At 43.3% G+C, this 12,882-nt stretch overlaps 1 long non-coding RNA gene across 1 annotated transcript; it reads right to left on the bottom strand.

Annotated features, from left to right (window-relative positions):
- Positions 1-1,218: 1,218 nt before the first annotated feature.
- On the bottom strand, positions 1,219-10,368 carry LOC116975735. Its single transcript, XR_004412731.1, has 3 exons — positions 10,355-10,368; positions 4,741-4,745; positions 1,219-1,318 (listed from the first exon to the last, which is right to left on the bottom strand). It is a non-coding gene; the product is annotated as an uncharacterized LOC116975735 (long non-coding RNA).
- Positions 10,369-12,882: the final 2,514 nt, after the last annotated feature.

Genomic DNA, 12,882 nt, shown 5'->3' with positions numbered 1-12,882 from the left:
GGAAAGGAAATTCATATTAAGTCAGGGAGTTGATGATAAATCGCACCATTCCACTCTCATGCTGTTTCATTTTGTCCAACGGAAGGAAAATCTAGACGTGGGCGGCATGGTGGCACAATGGTAGAGTTGCTGCCTTACAGCGCTTTCAGCACCAGAGGCCTGGGTTCGATCCCGACTACGGGTGCTGTCTGTACAGAGTTTGTACGTTCTCCCCGTGACCGCACGGGTTTTCTCCGAGATCTTGGGTTTCCTCCCAAACTCAAAGGACGTACAGGTTTGTAGGTTGATTGGCTTTGTATAAATGTCAATTGTTCCTGTAAATTGTGTGTGTAGGATAGTGTTAATATGCGGGCATCGCTGGTCGGTGCGGACTCGGTGGGCCGATGGGACTGTTTCCACGCTGTACTCTATTTCTAAACTAAACTAAACTAAACTAAACCTACATCTCAAATCCTGGCACAAACTAATTCAGCACACTTTGGAATTGCAAGTGTATACAAGAGAGCAGCACCCCAAATCTTGCTGCGATCAATCTTTTCATCTTGCTTTTTCTCTACAACCAGTAAACACTATCCTAAAAAGTATCTGCCAATGGAGCCGACTGATTCAGATGGCTGGCAAGGTTGAAATCTACAACATGAAATGGATCATTTCGGCTTGTACTCGCTAGCATTTAGAAGATTGAGGGGGGATCTTATAGAAACGTACAAAATTCTTAACGGGTTGGACAGGCTAGATGCAGGAAGATTATTCCCGATGTTGGGGAAGTCCAGAACAAGGGGTCACAGTTTAAGGATAAGAGGGAGGTCTTTTAGGACCGAGATGAGCAAATCATTTTTTACACAGAGAGTGGTGAATCTGTGGAATTCTCTGCCACAGAAGGTAGTTGAGGCCAGTTCACTGGCTAAATTTAAGATGGAGTTAGATGTGGCCCTTGTGGCTAAAGGAATCAGGGGGTATGGAGAGAAGGCAGGTACAGGATACTGAGTTGGATGATCAGCCATGATCATATTGAATGGCGGTGCAGGCTCGAAGGGCCGAATGACCTACTCATGCACCTATTTTCTATGTTTCTATGTTTCTATGACCACATAGTGAAGCAGCATGGGTGGACGGTCACTGAACACTAATGTTCTGTCCACCAAGGCCTACTGAATCTCCCCATAGCCCATCACTTCATCTCCCCTTCCCATTCCCACACTGAGCTTTCTGTCCCGGGTCCTATCCATTGCCAGAGTGAGGCCACACACAAACTGGAGGAACAGAACTTCATATTACACTTGGGTAGCTAACAATCTAATGGTATGAACAGTGAATTCTCCAATTTTAGGTAACAACTAACCACTCTTCTTGCACCCCCCTCCCCCCCTCTCTTTACACTCTCCCTCTCTCACACCTCTTCCTCCCCTCCCCCTCCCATTCCACCTACATTCCTTCCTCTAGCTTCACAATTCCCAACTCTTCAAGCCTTTTGTCGCACATCTTCTGTCTTTTCATCTCTGGCTTTTACTATTACTTGCCAGGCTTTTTGTCCCTCCTTTCTTCCAGCTTTCTTTCCTCCCCTCCACCCACACATCCCCCACAATCATTCTGAATAAGGGTCCCAATCCGAAATGTCATCAATCCATGTTCACCAGACATGCTGCCTGGCCCGCTTTGTGTTTTTTTTTGTAAACCAGATTCTGCTATTCTTTTTTTCGCTAATACAACATCTACCTGGCTTTATCAGACGGAAAATGAAGTGCCTGAGGAATCCAATGGATCAGGCAGCATCTGTTGAGGGAAATGGACAAACGATGCCAACATCTACAGTTGCTCAAGATTCCAGTACATGCAGCGTATTGCCTCTCCATTTATTAGGCTGAACATCCATTAAAGCACCAACAAGGAATGATTAGAATAATGTTCGTACTGCCAAGAATAGCAATGACCCCAGGCATCATTTACCTTCACGCTGTTTGACACTGTAAATCATGAACCCAACAAGCTGTATGTGAGTGTCCATCCAGATGTTGCACTTCAACATCAATATAATAATAGACTCTTCTCAAAATGGACAATGCTTCCGACAGGAATATAAAGCAGTTTATTGGCCTTCAGTACTTCTCAGTGATCGGAGAGTCAAAATCCATTGCCTCATTTTCAAATGATGATCTGGATGCCTCTCAAAACTTGCAATTCCACCGCAAACTAAGCTACAGTTTCACCAATAGCTTTTGGACGACGCTTTCACTCATGTTTAAAAGTAAGTCAATGTGATTGATGACCTTTAGTCACTTCCCTCATTAGTCAATTAATCTTCGGCACTTAGCAGTTTGTGTGTAAAAGGACACAAAGTCACTAATGATTTTGATTTCATAGTACTTGAGTCTCTGAGGGATCAACTTGCAGACCTCGAATAGGGCAAAATATGATCCTCATCCACAATAGCTTTTTGTATTCGATGCAACTTGAAATATGACTGCTGAGACTTTAGTCCAAACAATTATGTTAGGAAGCCAGTGAATATTGAAATATTTAACACGATTTCCTTTTGATATTTCACGTTTATAAAACAGGCATTTGAAAAGTGCATACAGCTTTTGTTGCTGCAAGCATTTTTAAATTGGCAGAACACATTTCAGTGAGTGCATTATTCACCTGTGGTGCTGTAGTTAGAAGAGAATTTAAAATCAATTGTGAAGAATAATGAAGAATTATTCAATTATAGCTAATATCCAGGAGGCACATACAGTTCTTCAACACTAAACTGCTCCAACCATAAAATGATATTAAGTGATTAACCAACTTAAATAAATATAACAGCAGTTATTGATTTTTTTCCCGTCTCTTTCATATCTTCGGGCCAATGACCTGCAGAGCTGCACTTTCGCTGATATTCCCACTCTACTGGCCAACCTGTTCAGCATCAAATCTCTGATCTTGATTTGCCTGAAGTCAAGATTATATTAAGCCAGATTATGCAGGGAAGAGTAATAGGTCTTCAAAAGCTTCCTTGCGATGAATCTCTTGAAATATCAACCCATATCCAGGAGTTAGACACAGAATGCTGGAGTAACTCAGCGGGACAGGCAGCGTCTCTGGAGAGAAGGAATGGATGACATTTCGGGTTCAGACCTTTCTTCAGACTTCCGACCCGAACCGTCACCTATCCATATTCTCGAGAGCTACTGCATGGCCCACCGAGTTACTCCTGCACTTTGTATCTTTTTTGTAAACCAGCATCTGCAGTTCCTTCTGTCTCTTCAGACTGAAGAAGGGTCTCGGCCCAAAAGGTCACCCATTCCTTCTCTCCAGAGATGCTGCCTGCCCCGCTGAGTTACTCCAGCATTTTGTGTCTATCTTTGGTGTAAACCAATATCTGCAGTCCATCCTCATACCATATGCAGGAGGCTTCTCCTAATGATTAAAAAAAATGACAACTATATATTTTAGAATTAAAGAAAATTCAATATTTTTATCCAATTAAAAATATACAATTAGAACAACAAATGCACAAAGTTTAGTTTAGTTCAGAGATACAGTGTGGAAACTGGCCCTTCGGCCCACCATGTCCACACCGACCAGCAATCCCCACACATTAACATTATCCTACACACACTAGGGACAATTTACACTTATACCAAGCCAATTTACCTTCAAACCTGAATGCCTGTGGAGTGTGGGAGGAAACCGAAGATCTCGGAGAAAACCCACGCAGGTCACGGGGAGAATGTACAAACTCCGTACAGACAGCACCCGCAGTCGGGATCGAACCTAGGTCTCCGGCGCTGCAAGCGCTGTAAGGCAGCAACTCCACTGCTGCGCCACTGTGCCTCCCAGCCGCTGGGGAACATGTATTGCCCCTGTGACCATAAGTGGATCCCAGATCAGCTAGGTGGGTAACTGTTCATAAAGGGCTCCACTCCGTGAATGCTCCAGTCGGTGTCTGCAATCACAAGAAAGTACTTTATTTCGGTTTCTCGGGAACCTATTGTAGTTCTTTAATCCAAATTACTGCAGGATTGAAGGGTTGGCTCTTCAGGTGGGATGATACCCATTGAAACATGACAGTTATCCCAGCAAGGAGCCAAAGCCACAAGGCTCTGATATAAACAGTACCACGTGTCCACCCGCAATAACGTGGCAAAAGCCATTCAAAGTGTGAGAATGGGTTTTGATGCCTTATCAAGGGGAGCTCTTCTGTATCCACCAGCTAAAGGATCAAGAACAATGCTCCACACAGTCCACGGCATAATACAACAGCAAGGCTCTGCTTACAAAACCCAGGAAGCACACCCTCCTCCTGTGTACTCAGCATTGTCGACTCAACCAGCAGCAAGAATACAGTAAGCTAAATCCATACTAAAGATCCCCAGCAGCTGTGCTGTAAAGGCAGCTTTGCAACAATTGACCATGCTACCAAGACCCTACACCCGCATGCTGTGAAAAAGCAAGCAGTTAGCTCACAGTCTAAATCACATGCAACTGATGTGCCACCTTAAAAGCTGTAACTGCCCTTTACTATATAACACAATGTTGTTTGGCTTTGCATATTCTATCCGTTAAAGCTATGTCCAGTCCATGAAATTGGTCTGAAGAAAGGTCTCGACCCGAAAAGTCACCCATTCTTTCCCTCCAGAGATGCTGCCTGTCCCGCTGAGTTACTCCAGCTTTTCGTGCCTATCTTTGTTTTAAACAACCATCTGCAGTTCCTTCCAACATTGCTTTCTGAGATAATATTGGGCCTTTCTCATTTACCTTTTCTTCAACCGGTACGTGCTTAATGGTACTGTATATCCAAACCATTACCACAAAACTTCTAACAACCCATCTGATTAAACTTCAAATACCCACTTGCCATTTAATAGAAACATAATAGGTACAGCACTGCAAGTAATGAGGGAGGGAGCAAAGAGAATTTGCATTAGAATTTGAGAAATTTAGTGAGGTCTTACTAAGTTTCAGGCACGTGCCGTCAGGGTAAGCAAGGTAGTACCCTGACTAAAATTATGAAATGACAATTATTAAATATAAATAGTAAAGGCATGGGAGAATTATGCCTATCTAAGAGATCGATCTCTTAGGTAGGCATAATTCTCCGTGCCTTTCACCCGCAGCGCTTGTAACACAGGAAGGTCAGTGCAGCACACGTGCCGTCAGCGCTGCTTCAAGCCGTCAATTTCAAGCGGGCTGAAGACAGCAGAAATTCTGCCTTTGCAGCACCTGCGCATGTGCAGCAGCCTACTGCGCACGCGCAGAGCGAGTTTCTTGGCGGGTTTTTCAAATATGGATTGCCATTATTTTAAGAGTATCTTAGGAAACAAAGAGTGAAGAATGGAGTTCATGTACCAATAACGTGGTAAGTACATTTCTTGATGCTTTATGTTTATAAACATTGGTCCAGCAGGTGGCAGAGGCCAGAACTCTGAACAAACTGGGTTCAATAATGACCAACCCCACTCACCCACTCCATGCCCTGTAGGTGATCAAGAGCAGCATCTTCAGTCAGAGGCTGATTGCACCAATGTGCAAAACTGAGAGACATAGGAAGTCCGGTTTACCAGCTGCTATAAGGTTATATAATGCGCATAAATAACCGCACCTTTTTTAAATTAATTGTATTTTAACTTGTATTTTAACTTGTATTTTAACTTGTTAAGTATGGAAGCCATTTGAGGAAATGTATGGTGTTATGTCTGTCTTGAAGCTGTCGTGGCACTGTAATTTCCTGTAAAGGATTATTAAAGGTATAATCAATCAATAATCAATCAATCAATCAATAAATACTGTATTTCCCGGGGTGGGTGAGGAGAGCTCCTTTCACAGTGTTTGGGGAATCTGGCCCGGGATAAGGTTGCGGGGAGGGCCAGAGGGCATTGTGAAAGAGGGAATCGGGGTCAGTAACCCACTTGCAACGCTCCGGGCACGGAGCCACCGCATTGTGGCTCGGGTGGCTGCGAGTGGCCCCCGAGACCAGACACCCCTTTCTGCCAGTCCCCGCACACCTCTGGCAGTGCTCCCCGTCTGAAATCCTCTCTCCTGTCGCTCGCCGGCTTAGCTCACATCAGCCGCTTCCCGCAAATCCTTAAATTCCGCTCAAGGGACCAATTGAGTTTACTCAGCTGTCGGAATTTAAGGATTTGCGGGAAGCGGCTGACATGAGCGAAGCCGGCGAGCGGCAGGGGATAGGTGTTCAGACGGAGAGCACTGCCAGAGGTGAGCGGGCCAGCAGAAGGCGCTGAAGTGGCAGCTGGTTCTGCTGTCGGGTCCCGGCGGCCGTTCGCAGTCACCCGAGCTGCTTCCTTCCCCGGAAGTGGCGGCCAGTTCTGCTGTCTGTGCCAGGAGCACTGCGGCAGCGGTGAGTGAGTCTGACATGATCTCCGACCCCCTCCTTTTCAACACTCCTGCCCTCCCCGCATCTTTAACCCCTGGCACAGACTCTCCACACGCTGTGAAAGGAACTTTCCCTCCAATTGGACCCTTGAATTAGTATTGTCATTCAATAAGATGACAACTGATTCAACGTCCCGGTGTGCTCCCGTTTTTCTCACCATCTCTCCACCTGCCTTCATCCTCCGTCCCCCATCCATTCAGTAATTAAAAAATGAAGGAGATTTAGAAGCCTTGGGAAAATTGAATTGTTACTTATTTTTATTTTTTACGGAGAGAACAATCTGTGCATGCGCGGTTTAAGATTTTTTTTATAGCGGCTGACTGCCTACCTTGAGTAATTACTCACGGCACGTGCCTGCTATGTTTGTATAGAACCTGGTGAAAATATACCTGGAGCATTGTGTTCTGATCTAGTCCTGTGAACTAAGGATCAGTATAAATGCCACTGAGGGTATTCATTGAAGCTCCAGCACATAGTGAATCTTCAGATTTCTACACCCGGTGCTCAGCTCAGCTGCTCAGCAAATTCAAGGCAAAGATCTGGGTAGAGTGGATGTGGAGAGGATGTTTCCACTTGTGGGAGAGTCTAGGACCAGAGGTCATAGCCTCAGAACTAAAGGATGTTCCTTTAGGAAGGAGATGAGGAGGAATTTCTTTAGTCAGAGGGTGGTGAATCTGTGGAATTCATTGCCACAGGATGCGGTGGCCAGGTATACAGATATTTTTTAAGGCAGAGATAGATAGATTCTTGATTAGTATGGGTGTCATGGGGAGAAGGCAAGAGAATGGGGTTGGGAGGGAGAGATAGATCAGTCACAATTGAATGGCGGAGTAGACTTGATGGATTGAATGGCCTAATTCTGCTCGTAATACTTATGAACTTATGAAAGCTTAATAGATTTTTATATAAAAATGGTATTGAGTTAGTGCAGGAGAGTGAAGCTGAGGTGAAAAGTCAGACATGATTGGTTTGAATGGCATAGCAGTCAGCAAAGTCTAAGTGACCTGCCTTTGTCTCTGTTTATCTGATGCCAATCTGATGTCACAAAATTATCAGTTTATGAACAATTATAGCTTAGCTCTTAACATTGAAAGCACACCATTGTGACATCATAACACCTCCAGTCTTATGAATCCCAATGAATATGCCGGAAAGTTACCTGAATGGAGATGAGCCTCGAAAACATTCCAGAAATCTCAAATAAAACCAAAAACTGTTGGAAAATCACAACTAAGGATAACAAGAAATCTTCAGGTGAACAAATTATCAAGGGCAGATAGACATCCTGTTGGAGAGAGGAACAAAGGTCCTCTATAGTTCAACATTCCGGAAAGAGAAGGAGCAGGAACTTAACAATAAATAAACATCAAAAGAAACTGCAGATGCTGGAAATCTGAAGAAACAAAATTGCTGAAAACACTCAGCGGCTCTGATGAAGAACCATTGACTATTGCAGATGAAAGTTGATCATAGTACATCAGTTGAAGCTGCAGTATAACGAAGGTTAAGATAGCTGTACAGCACAGCAATCTTTAAGCATTCATTGACGCACACCAATGTTCCTAATAAGTATTCCTTGATGCACACTACAAGGTTCTTGACAGTCATCCTTACTGAAAATTAAATAAAGGATTAAATAGCATGTAGTTTTACTTGAATTAGTGTTATTGCATTTGTATTAGTGTTTTGAGAACGTATCGTTATTGATGATAAGAAATTAGAAATTGTGCGCAAATTCAAGGGTAAAATCTGTATTAAAAGTTGACAGTTCTGAGTTGAATTTCAGAGTGGTGCAGTAACTGGGACCGTGCTGCTCTCATTGTGCACAAGTAAATAAAGTCTGTTTGGAAAACAAATGCAAGTTGTCAGAGTGCAGTTGATCGGTGGCGACACGTATCTGATGAGGAATATGAACCTTGGCTGCAGGCGGAGTAGAGCAGTCAGACATTGGTCTTGGTAAGGGGCAAACTAGCAGTCTGGATGAAGAATGCAAATGTTGCATGGTAAGGGAATTTAAAAACAAGGTAATTAGATATGGAAAAGGGTGAAGTTGCATGGTAGCAAATGGAAGTATTGTGCCATAAGCAGGGAGTGGACAATTAGTTTGTACTATGAGTTATGAATTTTATTACAATGTTCTGCCAGACTCTGCTGTTAATTGAGAGCCCGTGCCTAAAATAAGGATAATGTTACTGAGTCACGCAGCACGGAATAGCCCTTTGGTCCATTGACTTCATGGCAACCATCAAGCAGGCACCCATTACACTAATCTCACTTTGTGCATCTTACCTTCTCATCAACTCCTCCAAGGTTCTATCCACCTTCACTAGAGAAACAATTTACAGTGGGCAATTACCTACTAACCCACACATCTCTGGGATGTGTAAGAAAAGCAGAGTACCCAGAGAAAACATATGTGGTCACGGGACAATGCAAATCTCACACAAATTGCACCAGAGATCAGAACTGAATGTGGCTTACTGGAATTATGCAGCAGTGACTCATCCAGGTGTAACATTAACATTTTGTTCCTCGTTCTACCTCTGATATATTCCTATGCAAGGAGTAGCACCAAAGAGCCTACAGACCCTACACTTGTCAGGTGCCAAGTGTTTTGTGCTCTCTCTTCCTGGAAGCAAAGAACAAAAATAACACAAATGAGTGTAATGACGTGGATTCATTCAATACTGAACAGAGAACATTTGTTATCTGTGACTATCTGGTAGAAACACAAGGCTTCGGAAAGTGAGACTGGATATTTCTGGTGGCTGCAGAGATGGGGATGTGGGAAACCTAGAATAGGTATAGGCGTGAGAAGTGGATGTGGAGAGGATGTTTCCAATAGTGGGAAAGTCTAGGACTAGATATCATCGCCTCAGAATTAAAGGACGTTCCTTTAGGAAGGAGATGAGTAGGAATTTCTTTAATCAGAGGGTAGTGAATCTGTAGAATTCTTTGCCACAGAAGGATGTGGAGGCCAAGTCAGTGGACATATTTTAAGGCAGAGACAGATCGATTTTTGATTAGTGTCAGCGGTTATGGGGCGAAGGCAGGAGAATGAGGTTAGGAGGGAGAGATAGATCAGCCATGATTGAATGGCGGAGTGGACGATGGGCCAAATGGCCTAATACTACTACTATTCCTTATGACCTTAAGTGATAGGTTAGAATGGGGGGCACAATGCAGGTAGTGAAGTTGGACTTGTCAGTGTGGAGATGCATTTGTCCTGTTCTCACTTTTCATGATCTGAAGAGATCATTAAATAGCTGACAACAATGAATCCATGAATGTGAAGGTACTGACTTCCATAGCTAACTCCAGCCACATGACTTTGGTATTGGCTACAGGCTCCCGCTACCAGTAACCAGATGATGTTTCTGTGAATCCATTCCACCTTGCACATGGCATCCAATGAGTGCCCACTAAATCTGGCACTTGTCTTGTTGTCCAGACTTCCTTTTCCTCGCATCTTCATTTTCGTTGCCAGTAACTGCAGCATTATTCAGATTTCATGATTGCATGGAATATTTAAATTCATGAACTTGCATACCAACTATCTCCAATTGTTTGGGAATCTTGGAATTATTGCATTGCTGGAACGATGGCTTTGAATCTGATCCATCGAGCTTAATGTTGAGAAATATTGATTTCCACTCACTGTTTGGCTCCATCTAAAATGGATCCCTTCTGCCACTCCCCACCATGGTTTTAACATGTTACAAAGTGTAGCTCTTTCCAGCCAAACTCACGGACATCCTTTTGTCTTTTTACTAGCTCTTGTTTTACAGGGAAGATCTGTCCAGTAGAGGGCAGTAAAGCATCATTTTATACCAACAAACAATCAGACAGATGCAAGTTTATGAGGCCACTTTGACAGAGATCAAACCTCCATTTCTGCCATTATATTTGACTAAATCTGAGGTGGAGAAAGTGGGGGGTGGGTGCGGGGAGGGGGGGGAGTCGTTTTTTTTTTTTAACAATTTAAAGTAAAAATGGATTCATAGAAATTTGAAAATTGAAAGATATTTAGTTGCAGAAGTGCACAGTGCGCAGTTCAATTACACAGTGAACAATGTCATGACATTGATTTGAATGTGTAATTTACTGATTTAAACAAATCGGAACACATAAGCAAGAAAAATATGATTAAATATTTCAGTTTTTCTGCATCAAGATGTTTCGTTTAGTTGATTGATAATAGAAAGAATAACCCTTCAGACTTGTGGAACTGAGGGAATGCAATGATGTTCACAAACTTGAACAAATTTGAGTGCATTAACTATAATCTTATATTCTGTCAAACATTCTATGAAAAGTATGAATTAATGTACAGGATCTTCTAACTCTGCCATGTAGATTGATTGCACTTTACTGAACTTTCCATCACAGAGGAATGTGGATTCCGCTGTGGTGGATGTTTATGTTAAATTTTATTTTACGTGGCTGTGTGTCTTGTTGCTTTTTACTTAGTATTGGTGTATGGTAACTCAAATATCACTGTACCTTATGGTACATGTGACAATTAATTTTGAACTTGAACATGAACTAGATTAATGAACAGAATTATGATATTTTGTATGTAGCAAGGATCTGCAGATGCTGGTTTACACCGAAGATAGACACAAAATGCTGGAGTAACTCAGCAGGTCAGGCAGATCTCTGGAGAAAAGGAATAGATGACGTTTCAGATTGAGACCCTTCTTCAGACTGAGGATCAGGGGAGAGGAAAACCAGAGCAGGGGCCTCCAAACTTTTCAGCATGAGGGCCACATTATATATTTGGCACATTTTTGCGGGCCGTAGGAAAAAACAAAGAAATGTCAGTTTTCTAGATTTAATGAACTCAAAAAGGAACTTAAGTAAAACAAATGGAAGAAATTCAAAACAAAATGTAGCCATCAATCAAGGTTAACCAACAAAATCATAAAGTTTTATACAACCACGTTAATGGGATGGATGGAACTGCTTTTTTGATTTCAAAATTTCATTGAATTGAGGATCCAATTTGAGGAGCCAATTATGAGGATGGACTTCAAATGCTCTTTAAGAATTCTATGTTACTGCACAAATACATTTATGAGCTAAAATAAGAGTCAAGAATCAAGAGGATTTTATTGCCATATATCCCAGATAGAACAACGGAATTCTTACTTGCAGCAGCACAACATAATATGTAAAACCCCGATTCTATAACCTCTATCCATGTACTCCAGAGGTGCTGCTTGATCTGCTGGACTACTCCAGCACTTTGTGTCCTTTTTTTGTAAACCTGCATCTGCAGTTCCTGGTTTAGACTTTGGACTTTAGAAATACAGCATGGAAACAGGCCCTTCAGCCGACCGAGTTCATGCTGACCAGCGATCACCCTGTACACTAGGGACAATTTATACATTTATACATTTTACCAAAGCTAATTAATCTACAAATTGGGAGGAGTGTGTGGGAGGAAACTGGAGCACCTGGAGGAAACTCATGAGGTCACAGGAAGAACATATAAACTGTACTGACAGCACCTGGTCTCGGTCGCTGTAAGGCAGCAACTCTACTGCTGCACCACCATGCCGCCCCATAAGTGTGTTTAATCACTTTTATGATGGATTTTAATCCAAGATAAAAGTGTTTAAGATAAAAGAAGAGTTGTCGATAGGAGTAGAAAAGAAGTTGATGACTGCTCTGACTGTCGGAGAAGGAATGGAATGAGGAGAGTGTGGTCTTACCCAAGTGGACAACAGGAGAGACATTGAAGGGAGATCTAATTTCATAAGGTGTAGGCAGCCTGTGAACACTGAGGTGGGGTAGATCACCTTATCACAATATTAAAGATGTCATTAGAGATTTGGTTCAAAGGTAGGGCAGAAACCTCGTCAGAAAGAACCAAACTGATTATTTAAGGTCAAAGCACCAAATGTAGTAAGAACTCAGTGGATGAGGCTGAATCTATGGAGGGAAGGACAGGTGATGAGAGAGGGATATAGGTGAAACAGTTTGGAGGGGAGGGGAATGAGGGGGATAAAGGGAAATGAGGGACTCGGGATCATCTCACCTTTATTCCCCCCTTTTGCTTTTCTCCTGTCCTCTTCTCTGGCTTTATATTTCACTCCACCTGTTTCCCTATCTGACATCACTCCAGAAGAGTCCACCAGGGACTTTACTGGGAGTTGGGTCCGCGCTGACCAGCGATCCCCCAGAGAGCCGAGCTGGAGTCAGCGCCTTCCCCACTCGCCGGCTGCAATCCCAGGCCAACACCTCCGACCATCCCCGAACAGGGCCGGGGCACCCGGGGGGGAACGGGGACGGCCCAGCAGCAACTGAACAGCGCATGCAGCGCCGGGGACCCGGGCCTGACCACGACCCCACGCAGCAGCACAATCTTGCTCACTCAATGGATGAAACGAAGGTCTGATAACAGCAGATCCGCGCCCAACAATGTTTATAGAGAGTGCCCGATGACCTGGGCATGCGCAGTCGGAATACCGAACTCGCTTACAGCCCGCCGCATGGAACGT

This window comes from Amblyraja radiata, chromosome 8 (assembly GCF_010909765.2).
Source record: "Amblyraja radiata isolate CabotCenter1 chromosome 8, sAmbRad1.1.pri, whole genome shotgun sequence".
NCBI classification, from domain to species: domain Eukaryota; kingdom Metazoa; phylum Chordata; class Chondrichthyes; order Rajiformes; family Rajidae; genus Amblyraja; species Amblyraja radiata.
This window is presented reverse-complemented; position numbering and strand designations above follow the sequence as displayed.